At 35.7% G+C, this 11,675-nt stretch overlaps 1 pseudogene; it reads right to left on the bottom strand.

Annotated features, from left to right (window-relative positions):
* Positions 1-6,136: 6,136 nt before the first annotated feature.
* Positions 6,137-6,780, bottom strand: LOC149817006 (uncharacterized; annotated as a pseudogene).
* Between the last annotated feature and the right edge of the window lie 4,895 nt (positions 6,781-11,675).

The following is an 11,675-nucleotide window of genomic DNA, read 5'->3' as shown; positions in this document are numbered from 1 at the left end:
GCACAAAGAATCAGACATGTGCTATGAATTTCAGAAAATGCAGATTTTGAAAATATGATGTTTGCTTCTAAGACTGAAAAACACTTGAAAAAGAGACACTGTGAAAATCGTAAATCACACTTGGAAACCATTTCTAAAGAAAAGGGAAATTGATTTTTGGAGAAATCCTGATGTTTTGAAGAAAACCAATATTGAGAAAAGACTTAGCGAAAGTTGATTTTTCTGATTTTGACCCTTGAAATTGAGAAGTATTAAAACTTGGAAAATCGATTTTTGAACTTAGAGAAGGTATTCAAAAAGAGGAAAATCCTTGAAGATCGATTTTGAGGAAAAGGAATCTTGAAGTTTTGATATAATCGAATTTTGAGAAAATTTAGATAACTTTAAGGAAAATCGATTTCTTTAGAGATAAAATCTCTGAATTTGTTCAAAATAAGTGGGAGTGTGGCCCCATGAAATTCTTTTATGATGCACTCTAACCTATATGAATGAATGAATGCAATTTGCAAAAATATTTTCTGAAAAATTTGAGAAAAATCTTTGAGAAAAAGAATTTTTGTGCCTTATAGAGCTTAGATGAAATAGATTCTTTACATATCCCACGAATACATATTGAATAATATCTCATTTGATTCTAAAAGGATAAAATATTTAAAAAAGTTTGAAAAATATGCTATGGTTTTTTAAGATAGCCTAAGAGTGTAGGTTGATCATGGCTTAAAAGAAGATGATAAATCTGGATTTTGTTCGTATTCTGACTATGGCCATAAATACGAACTCAATCGAGTTTATCACATCTCTAGAAGCTAGTGCATGTGTCATTTGTGTAGATCATGGGGAATTTGAATATGTATGAATCATCATCTATCATAAAATTAACATTTATTAAAAAAAATTAAACTATATGCACATGCGAACCCTAATCTAAGCAGGAATTTAAACTCTTATTCCAAATTTATTTACAATTTACATCAATTAACTGAAAAGAAATAAAGAAAAAAATAAACAAAATATAGTCTTGGATATCCCTACAATACTTGCAAACTTGTTAGTGGCAAAAATGTCAGCTTGTTTGGATTTATCTAGCAATATCTGAAAATTACTAGATTTATCCAGATATAAGCCTTTTTCCATGTTTTCCTGAGATAAATATAATAAAATATGATATAAAATTGAAGAAATAATAAAGATAAACAAATTTGAAATTCGAAATTTGAAGAAAAATAATAAAAATACCCCTAAAAACAAGACTATGGCCTTGAAATTAGGGTTTTCAGAAAAGTTTTTTGGTAAAACTTTGGATTTAGGACTCAAATGGATTCAAATTAAAGCCAAATCAGGTATGAAGTACCATAGCATGAATATAAACATGAACAAACATTAAAAACATGATTTTTTTTATAAAAAAATCAAAATATCACAAAAATAGTGATTTTTGTCAGTGTTTTACTCGAATCGGGACTCTTAAATCATGATTTAATTAAATAATATATCAAATGGATTAAAAAATTAACAAAAATCAACATAGACACTTATGATAACTTTAAAATTAAATTGCTTTCAAAAAAATATATTTTTGACATTATTTTAACATGAAAATTGAATAAAACCCTAAAATATGCAATTTTGCCCGCGGGCACATACTTGTCACATTGTCAAACCTGAATCAGGTATCAAATCACCATGGAAATTCAAAAAATTTACAAAAATATACTGGACAGAAAAACATAGATTTCCTATTTTACAGATCAGAAAAATCATCTCCAGTTAGGGAGATATTGTTCTGGCATATATGCTCAATTCTGACAAATATATAACAAGTTGAAATAAGTACATCTAGTTTTCGGTATAAGGAAATATAAAAAATCATATTAAAAAATTATAAATTTTTAGCAGTAAACAGCTGATACATAGAGAAAGATTTTTCTTTTTTATGGATCATCAATCAAATCTTCAGTTAGGGAGATACAATCGACACAAGTCGATCTAGGGTTTGAACAAGGTATAACAAGATTTGAAAAATTGATTATACTTTCTGATAGAGGAAAAATAGCAAACAGATGCATAAAAATATGAAAACTTTACACTAAATACTAGACATCAAGACAAAACCACTGCAACTTACGGATTATTGATTGGATCTTTGACAAAAGAGATATTGCCTCAACAAGTTGTTCCTGAATCCACGTAGCAATTTCATGGTTTAATAAATAAGGTTCGGTTTTCTATTTTTTTGACAGGGTTCCAGAACCCAAAATAACCCAATTTTTTTTTATAAAAAATCACTGACATATTCACAGTTTAATCCTAAAAAAATCAGTTTTTTTTTTACAGAAAAACATACATGAAATAACACTGTTTCCGCATGCACGGGATCAAAAAACACATATTATCGATAAAACTTGAAAAAACCTAATCTAAACATAAAAAATAATAAGAAAAACATGCAAATAATATCACAAATTTAGATTTGATGCTTGAATGATCAAAATAAACATTAATATGATAATAAAATAAAAAAAATCAGGAAATACACGATTAGAATTTGATTTAGCCTTCAAAAAGAGAGATTTGACCTATTTAACGGGTGAATCTCATCTTTTATTGGGCTTAAACATAAAAAATGGTATTTCTAACAATTTGAACGGATTGGAATCATGGAAAATGCCCTCAAACAACGTTAGATTGCTTTCTTGAATCGATTTTATGGTTCTTTGACGAAAGCCAAGCTTGAATCCAACACAAAAGTGGCGATAATGGTGAAAACTATAGAAAAAAGCAAAAAAACTAATAAACTTAATGAAATAAAGTGCAAGAAATTTACCTTGGGGGCTTCAGCATCAATGGAGGAAGGAGAGGATGCTGGGAGGAGAGAGAATCAACAAGAAAAGGATTGAGAGAAGCCTAGGGGTCGACCCCCCTTTTGGCCTCTTTTTATAGAAATTTTCAAAACATTAATTAGGGCTAATTAATGCCCTTTTGACTTTTTCAAAGTTTTATCCAAAACGAACTAAAAAAGTGGAGGGCGATTTTTGATAAAAACCTAGCCTAAGTGGGACTCTAACTTAATTAACCTAATTAACTTAATCAACTAAGAAAGACTCCAAATATGGCGTCACTTGGTTTTTTCAAAAACCTTAATTTTCAAAACTTTAAAATCAAGGTTTAAATCTAAAGTAAAAATGTAACTTTTAAAATCAAGTTTGGACTCCTCTAGACTCCTAACCTAACTAGGACACTAGCTAACCCCAACTTCTTCAAATGTGGACCCACCCAGAGTGGGCCCCACTTGATTTTTTAAAAATGATTTTAAAACTTGAAAATGGAAGGTTTTCAAAAGAGGTTTAGAATTGGAATGGAAATTGAAAGTTTTTAAACTAATACGAAGTTCTGACTCGATCAAAACTCTTTCAGATGTGGCACCATCAGAGTGGGCCCTACACCAGGGTTTTGAAAAAGTTGAAATAAAGACTGAAAATGGTTTTAAAAATAGAGTTAAAATCACCAGATGAAAATCAAAAGTTTTGAAAATAGAGTCTTAATTGAACTAAAACTCTAGGCTAGAGTCTTAAACCAACTAAAACTTTGAGATTTAGGTTTTTGAAAGCCAACTGAAGAAGTTTTTTGAAAGATTTTATCAAAACTGGTGAAAATAAGTCAAAAAATACAGTCAGGGTTAGAGTCCTAACTCAACCGAAACTCTGAAATAAAGTCTTAAATAAACTGGAACTCTATAAAATAGACTAATTTTTGAAAAACAAGTGGAGAGAATGAAAATGGAAGTAGAAACAGAAATTCAAAATAGAGTCCTAACTTGATTAGGACTCTAGGACAGAGTCCTAGCCGGATTAAAACTCTAGATTTTTATCATTTTTGAAAGCTAAATAAAGGAATTTTAAAAGGTTTTCTCAGAATTTGATAAAATGAGCTGAAAAACGAAGTTAGAGTCAGAGTCCTAGTTCAACTGAAACTCTTGAAATAGAGTCTTAAGTTGACTAAAACACTACAAAATTATATTTTTTTTGAAAAACAAGCAAAAAGGTTTTAAAAACAGGTAAAAATAAGAGTTAAAACAGAAATCAGAATAGAGTACTGATCCGATCAGGACTCTGAGACAGAGTCTTAATTCGACTAGGACTCTAGAAATTTTGATTTTTCTGAAAACAAACAAGAAGATTTTGAGAACTTTTTATAAAAACAAGGTGAAAATTGAAATCAGAATTAGAGTCCTGGTCCAACTGAGACTCTGAGACAGAGTCCTAATTCGACTAAAACTCTTAAAATTTAGGGTTTTCTAGAAAGCAAATGAGAGGGTTTTAGAAAACAAGTGAAAATAAGATAGAAATTGGAGTGAGGTTTAGAATCCTGATTCAACTAAGACTCTGGGGAAGAGTCCTAATTTGACTAGAACTCTGAGAATTTTTGGTTTTCTAAGAAGCAAATGATGAGATTTTAAAAAGGACTTTTAAAAACAAGTAAAAATGAAATCAGGATAGAGTCCTGATTCGATCAGGACTCTGGGGCAGAGTCTTAATTTGACCGAAACTCTAGAATTTTGGCCAGAATGAAAGGTTTTATGGAAAAGAGATAAAAATAGAAGTAAAAAGTAGAGTCCTGATCTGTCTGAAACTCTGAAAAAGAGTCTTAATCCGAATGGGACTTTGAGATTTTTTGGCCAAAATGACAGAAATGAACAAGTGATAAGTCTACCTCTGATTTAAAACTAAAAAGAAAATTTTGAAAAAGGTTTTAAAAGTAAAAAGATAGAGTCCTGATCCAACTAGGACTCTAAAAGTTTGAGGAATTTGAGGAATGAAGGAATCCAGAAGCGACACCACCTAGATGGGTCTCATCTGAGAACTGAGATCAGTTAAAATTTGATTTTAAAATGAATCCAGATCATTTTATAAAGAAAATATTTTAAAATAAAAGAGTATAAGATTCTGGGGGTTAACAAATGGCAAAATGTTGATTTAAAACTCAGGTATTTGGAATTGATTTTGAAAGAAAAATTTTAAAATCGAATCTGGATTGAAGATTTTGAAAAACAGGAGTGTTGGATCTCGATAATGAGATGCAATGCAATGAAATTACATGCAATGACATATAATGATGTGAGATGATATGAAATAAGATGCAAAAGGCAAATCCTAGATGAAGGATTTGAAGTCCCGGACCCCTGGCAGACACAAAGGATTGGAAATTCTCATCTGAGGATGAGAACTGATAATTGAGATTGAGCCAAAATGAGGATTGAATCTTGATTGTAAGATAAAGTATTGAAATATATTGTAAAATTTGGGCTATGAACAACCCCGGCTCAGATATTGACCAGCTGGTTCCCTGAAAGCTGCAAAGAGTGGGTCCTAGTGGCAGAAGAAAAGGTGTTTGTGAATGGAGATGGAAAATGTGCGATGTTTACAATGGGGGACTCAGAATAAGAACGAGAATCAATGTTGTGCTGGTGCTACGAGATGGGTTTTTGTATAGAAGAATCGATCTGCGGATCTATTGATTAACAATAGATGTCAATCGATGGACTGCTATCTAAGAAAAGATAAGTTGTTCTTCTATCATTCAAGGGCAAGGGAAGAACATGTAACGGCTTGCCTAGATCCCACTCCGTTCATGGGTCAAACCAACAGTTCTCTTCTCAAAGCAAAGGTTTAGAGAGAATCTTTCTTTTTTCGATATCTAGCTCTCAGAGTAGGGTGAAAGCGAACATAGGATCATCATCATGGCCCTCTCTTATTGTTTCTTCTATGTTTGGTCTTTTTTTTGAAAGCTTATCCTCCTCTTCCTTCTTTTAGAAAGCTGCCAATTTCACATTGAGAGCAACTTCTTCTTGTTCATGGTCATCAAATGAGAGATCTTCCTTCGATTTTGAGGAATCAGTCAACCGGAGGGCTACCCTTGACTTGACTCACGGCTCTCTAAAATCCCTCCCCAAAGGAGAGCAGAAGCTTCAGGCCGAGAATGAATCAGGGAATCCTGGACATACTCATCCTTATCCGGCCTATGATATTTTTTTTGGAGTCTCCATCCAATTTGTTGAGATCTTTGAGAAGATCACAAGGTGTTGAAGTGGCGGGATATGTGGGGGCATCCTTAGGTTTTTTTGAAAGGGATGCTCTTCTCATGTTTTTACTAAAAAAACTGAATTCCTCTATTGTTGATTCATCCACACTTCCATTCCTTATAGAGGAAGGCTAATATCTTGCTGGTTGGGAGTTGTATGAGTGGTAACATCCACGTACAACTTCGTGAGAAGGGTGGTGGACGAAAATGGCCTTGTTGTACCTCACTCTCGTCTTCAATGGGATTTGCTCTTTCTTTTTGGGGAGAGTATGTCATTATGATCTTAATGAGTTGTGAGGCTTTGCATCTGACATTCATTGGGCTTCCCTCTATAAGAGCTAGCATCCCAACATTGTGTAGTAAAATCCTCTGGCCGAAGGACCTGTGATAGGTGGTCCCGTAAAGCTTTCGGAGAAGGGTAGCTTAGTGTGTAAGCACAACAATGAACCTCGACAAACCCTCAAACGATCTATCTAAGATTAGGGGGGAGATCCTTCGTAGTGGTGACCTTATAACTCTTTCACGGACTTATACATGTACCGAATGCTGATACAGGAAAGTGCACTCCTAGTTCTGGAACCAGGGGGGTTGCTCCAAGAAATCCTTTCTTTCTCGTCCACTCCAAGGGGTGTAAACACACCTGCATAGATTACAGGTGACTGTTACAAAAATGGCAGGGAAGTGAATAGTACTTGATGACATTCAAGGATGAATGTAGACCCATCAGGCAGGGATAATCATTCTGGTCTTGGGAGAGGTGACAACACCAGTCTGATTGAAGCCTTATAAGTTACTCAAATGATGGCAGGGGGCGCACCCGAAGGGTAAGCTATATTAACTTCTACCAAGGATGCATGATGGGGAGTGAAGCTTCTAGAATGCCGACTATAGTGACTTTGAGTAAGCGAAGCTTCTGGTAAAGCAAAGTAGACTCGACTATATTCTAGTTTTAAGCTTCTTCTATTGTGATAGTAGTCAGTGATGATGGGTTGAATGTCGACCACTACGCCAGTGTAGTGGCTTAGAAAGTGAGCTTCCTAAGAGCAGCAAGTTTCATAGACTCTTTATGTCTTGTTTAGATGAAGAGTCATCACTCTACGTTCATTGTCTATTCTCGAGCATTCACTAGAACTCCCATGCCTTTCTTGGTCGAACCAAGCCAACCAACTCTTTCCTTTTTCATTTGGAGGAAATGCATGGATGAAAAAAGTGTTTCTTACGATTACGCCGAATAGCCCACTTGAGCGATTTTCCATTCCCCTATTTTTTCCTATGAGTATTGGAAACTTTTCTTTCTCATTCATAAATTCACCTTTGTCCATGCTGCTGACTATCAATTTGGTGTTGCTTCTGGTTCATTTTGTTACGAAAATCGAAGGAGAAAACTCAGTACCAAATGCTTGGTAAAGCTTATTCATGATTTCATGCTGAATTTGGTGAACAAATAAATGGTGCAAAAATCGAAAATGTTTAACAAAAGTTTTTCCCTCACATCTCGGTCACTTTTACTTTTTCGTTATTTTGTATTCCTCAGGGTATGATACCTTATAGCTTCACAGTGACAAGTCATTTTATCATTACTTTGGGTCGCTCATTTCCGCTTTTTATTGGCATTACTATAGTTGATTTCAAAGAAATGGGCTTCATTTTTTAAGCTTCTCATTATCCGTAGGAGTCCCACTGCCCTTAGCACCTTTCTTAGTACTCCTTGAGCCAATTCTTCATTGTTTTTGCTTATTAAGATTAGGAATACATTTATTTGCTAATATGATGGTTGGTCATAGTTCAACAAAGATTTTAAGTGGGTCTGCTTAGACTTTGCTATGTACGAATAATATATTCTATTTCGTAGATCTTGATCCCTTATTTATAGTTTGCATTAACCATTCCGTAATTAGGTGTAGCTATATCACAAGCTCATGTTTCTACAATCTCAATCTGTATTTATTTGAATGATGCTATAAATCCCCATCAAAGAATAGATAAATTGAATGCTTTTTTTATAATTGAACAAAAGTGAGGTGACTATTGAACCCATCAAAGAAAAAAAAAGACAATACGGAAAACCGCTCTTCCTACACTTCTCTTTCTTTCTTAAGTAGGGCTTACACTAGATGTTATTCATTTTTTATTTTATTGATGGGAAGGCCCCACTATTGGTACGACATAAAAAAAAGCTCAAAGATGGTTTGATCCTTCCCCTCCGATCATTTTGTCAGAGGTTTTCGCTTCTCATACCACGCACGGGGGTTCTTCCATCAATCAAGCTCAGTCTCCCCGTCTCTTCAGCAACAACCAATCCCTGGTCTCTTTGCAACAACTCCTTTCCCTTTCCCGAAACAATGGGTCTCTTGGGTGGGCAGGATGGTGGCTAGACTTGATCAATAGAGTCCACCGCGGGGACTGGCACAGGATCCGGTCGCAGGTGGATTTGCTATTGGTGGCACACAGTCCCTAGATATGGAACTAATCAGGGCATGGGAGGCAAGATCCTTCGAATGTACTGGAATGGATCTGTCTCTCTAACGGGACTAGAGAAGGCTATGTTGGGTCATCAACCAGGACTGGAACGAGCAGAGCGAGATCCCTATTGGATTGATTGGGCCCCCAATAGGAATGTTGTCATCTAGGTCGTATATGCAAAAAGAGATGGTGGACCCCTAACCATCGATTGGACTGAAACTAATCAAAGCCATGCAATCGATCAAGCTACCCGCATCCACTTTGACTCAACTCATTTAGAAAGTACAAATTCCTACAATCCATAGGACTTCAATCCGACCGGGCAAAAACTAGCCACTCTTTCTATCCTCTCGCTCCAACCATTTTGCTTATATATCCCTGGGTCTATGTGGATCAGAACTGTATGAAATGGTGGACAGGGAAAAAGACCTGCTTGTTCGAACCAGATCTTTACATGTATTGGGCTAGTCTTGCTGCACCCATTTTGTTGTTACAGGGGGTCGCAAAGCTTTAAAAAAAAGGAAAAATTCATTCTTCATATAGTGCCCTTTTTAAAGCACCAACCAAGGTTTTTGGGTGGATGTCTCCAACCGAGCATGAGTGGAGAACTTCACTGAACTAACTATATCGTGGAGAACTTCACTGAACTAACTATAGATCTTCTTTCCATCCTTCCAAAGGAACACACACAAGTTCTCTTATTTTTTGTGTAAGGCCAAAGCCATTGTCGTTGTCTCCATAGTGATGGAAAACTTGCCAGCTCCCAACATTGTGTATTCATTCCATTCTATCAAAAGAAGGGCCTTCCATCTTACCTTGGCCATCTAGTCATTGACCCCAAATGCAGTGGTTTGATCACAAAATGCATGTGGCAGGTTGCTTGCTTGGCTCATGAAGTCGTTCGAGATGGAGTGGAGTGGGCCACTTGAAAGAATCCATCTATTTCCATATGGAGCGTAGCGATTTTTTGAAGAATTTTTATGAATGTCTCTATATGTGATAATTTGATAAGATAATATGTGTTATATAATATTCCTTTTTAGAAAAAATTTGGCCCTCTTTCTCTCTCTAAAACCTCCCCTACCTAGCCTAGCCCACTTGCAGTGAACTTGGTCTTGCTTAGCTCAGGCTGAGCCCAGTTGGTCAAAACTCACTTGACCTACCAGCTTAGCTTTTCTCTCTCTTCTTTGGTTTTGGTCTTAGCCTAGGTCAAACCCACTTGACCTAGGCTTAGCTTAGTTAGGATGAGTTTAGACCCACTTAATTCAGTTTGAACCCAGTTTGGACATGACCCCTTGGTCCTGCCGGCTCGATCTTCTAAACCCTTTCCTTGCCTAAACCCAACCCATCTGACTAAACCTAACCTAGTTGAGGTAGGTTCGAACTTAGTTGGACTTAAGCTAGGTCCAAACCGGTTCTTGGTCTAGACTTTGTTGGATCGTCGTTCTGTTGAAAGTTGCAAAAGACACTCTTATTTGTGATCGTACTGGACATAAAGGACATATCGGTCACGACTTAAAAATGCCTCAACCACCTTGTTGGAGCACTGCCACATATCTTAGTAAGTTTGATTCATCGATCACTCTCTCTCAAGTATTTATTGATTCATATTATGATATATATCATATACGTTTTGAAGTAGTATCTAACTCTAGTCCTTGATTTATACCCTCTGAGACACTTCAGTGTTCAAGCACGTCTCCTTGCGACTATCATTAGATATTTTACAATAAAAGCTCTCGCTTAAGGCAATATATATGTATTTGAGATTGCTATCGCATTGAATGATGTCAAGGCTCCTACTTTCTACATATTACATATATATGTATTTAAGATTATCATTGAATTGAACGATGCTAAAGTTCTTGCTTTCTGCAATTTATATTATGCTTTTAAGATTATCGTCGCGTCAAACAATGCCAAGGCTCTTGCTTTCTACATATTACATATATATGTATTTGCTTATGCTTTTAAAATTATCGTCACATCAAACGATAGCAAGGCTCTTGCTTTCTGCATATTACATATATATGTATTTGCTTACGCTTTTAAGATTATTGTCATGTCGAACGATGTCAAGACTTCTGCTTTTGTAATTTAAATTATGCATCTAAGATTATCGTTGCGTCGAACAATGCCAAGGATCCTACTTTCTGCAAATATATATGTATTTGCATTCTACAAGTTATTTAGTTCAGTTTCTCCCACCGAACATTAAATATGTCTTTATTTATGCCACCGCACTATAAAGCACAACCTTCTACTTATATTATATATAATTGCGCATAAATGAGCATTCAAATGGAGATCAACTCTAAATCACTGATGTGATTTCATATGATGCTCATCGATCAAGATTCTGCTTGATGAATAAAGACCCTATTGGAAAGGCTTTACTTTTGTGCAAAATCGCCTTTTCGTAAAAACCTAAGTCACTTGTGTATGGCCTCACTACGGCCCAAGGTTCTAACAAACCTCGATAGTTGCAATGTACGCACAACGGTGTGCATCCATCCCCAATTTAATTAGTGTAGTGATTTCTCTTTCAAATAGGAGAAATGTTGTTGAAATTTTTGAAAAGATGCTCACCGAGCTTAAAAGAAACACATGCTTTCTTAGTCAAAGCGAGGAAGTGCTGTCAAAAATTCTGAAGAAGCTCAACAAGGTCAGAAAGAGTGTAGCATGTTACTTCTTTATATAGAGAAGGTGCTGCCAGAATTCTGTCAAGTACTTTCTATAGAGTGGAAAGGGTCATCACACTTCTATCGTCAAAACAGGTGAAGTGTTGTCGAAATGGTTGCCAAAAGAATTGAATGAATAGCACGAAGATACCCTGTTATCAGAATGCTGCCAAAATAACTCGTTCTCACGTTCGCCTATAAGGGCACTTTACTTGTAAGGGTCGAAGAGCCAAAGTAGTTGTTGCACCTTGACTAAGCCAAGTGCTCGTTACAGTGATATACAACGAGCAATCGATTCGTTGAAATCATGTCATATGCATGCTCATAGAAAATACTATTGCACAACTAGACTCGTAAGAGCCAAAGAGTCAGAGTTCTATGTCCACCCGAAAGAGGTGAGGTGCTCGTGATGGCCATAGATGCCGAGAGCAGAGTTAATCATGCATATGAATA

This window comes from Nuphar pumila, chromosome 14 (genome assembly GCF_984573655.1).
Source record: "Nuphar pumila chromosome 14, dmNupPumi1.hap1.1, whole genome shotgun sequence".
In the NCBI taxonomy this organism is placed as follows: Eukaryota; Viridiplantae; Streptophyta; class Magnoliopsida; order Nymphaeales; family Nymphaeaceae; genus Nuphar; species Nuphar pumila.
This window is presented reverse-complemented; position numbering and strand designations above follow the sequence as displayed.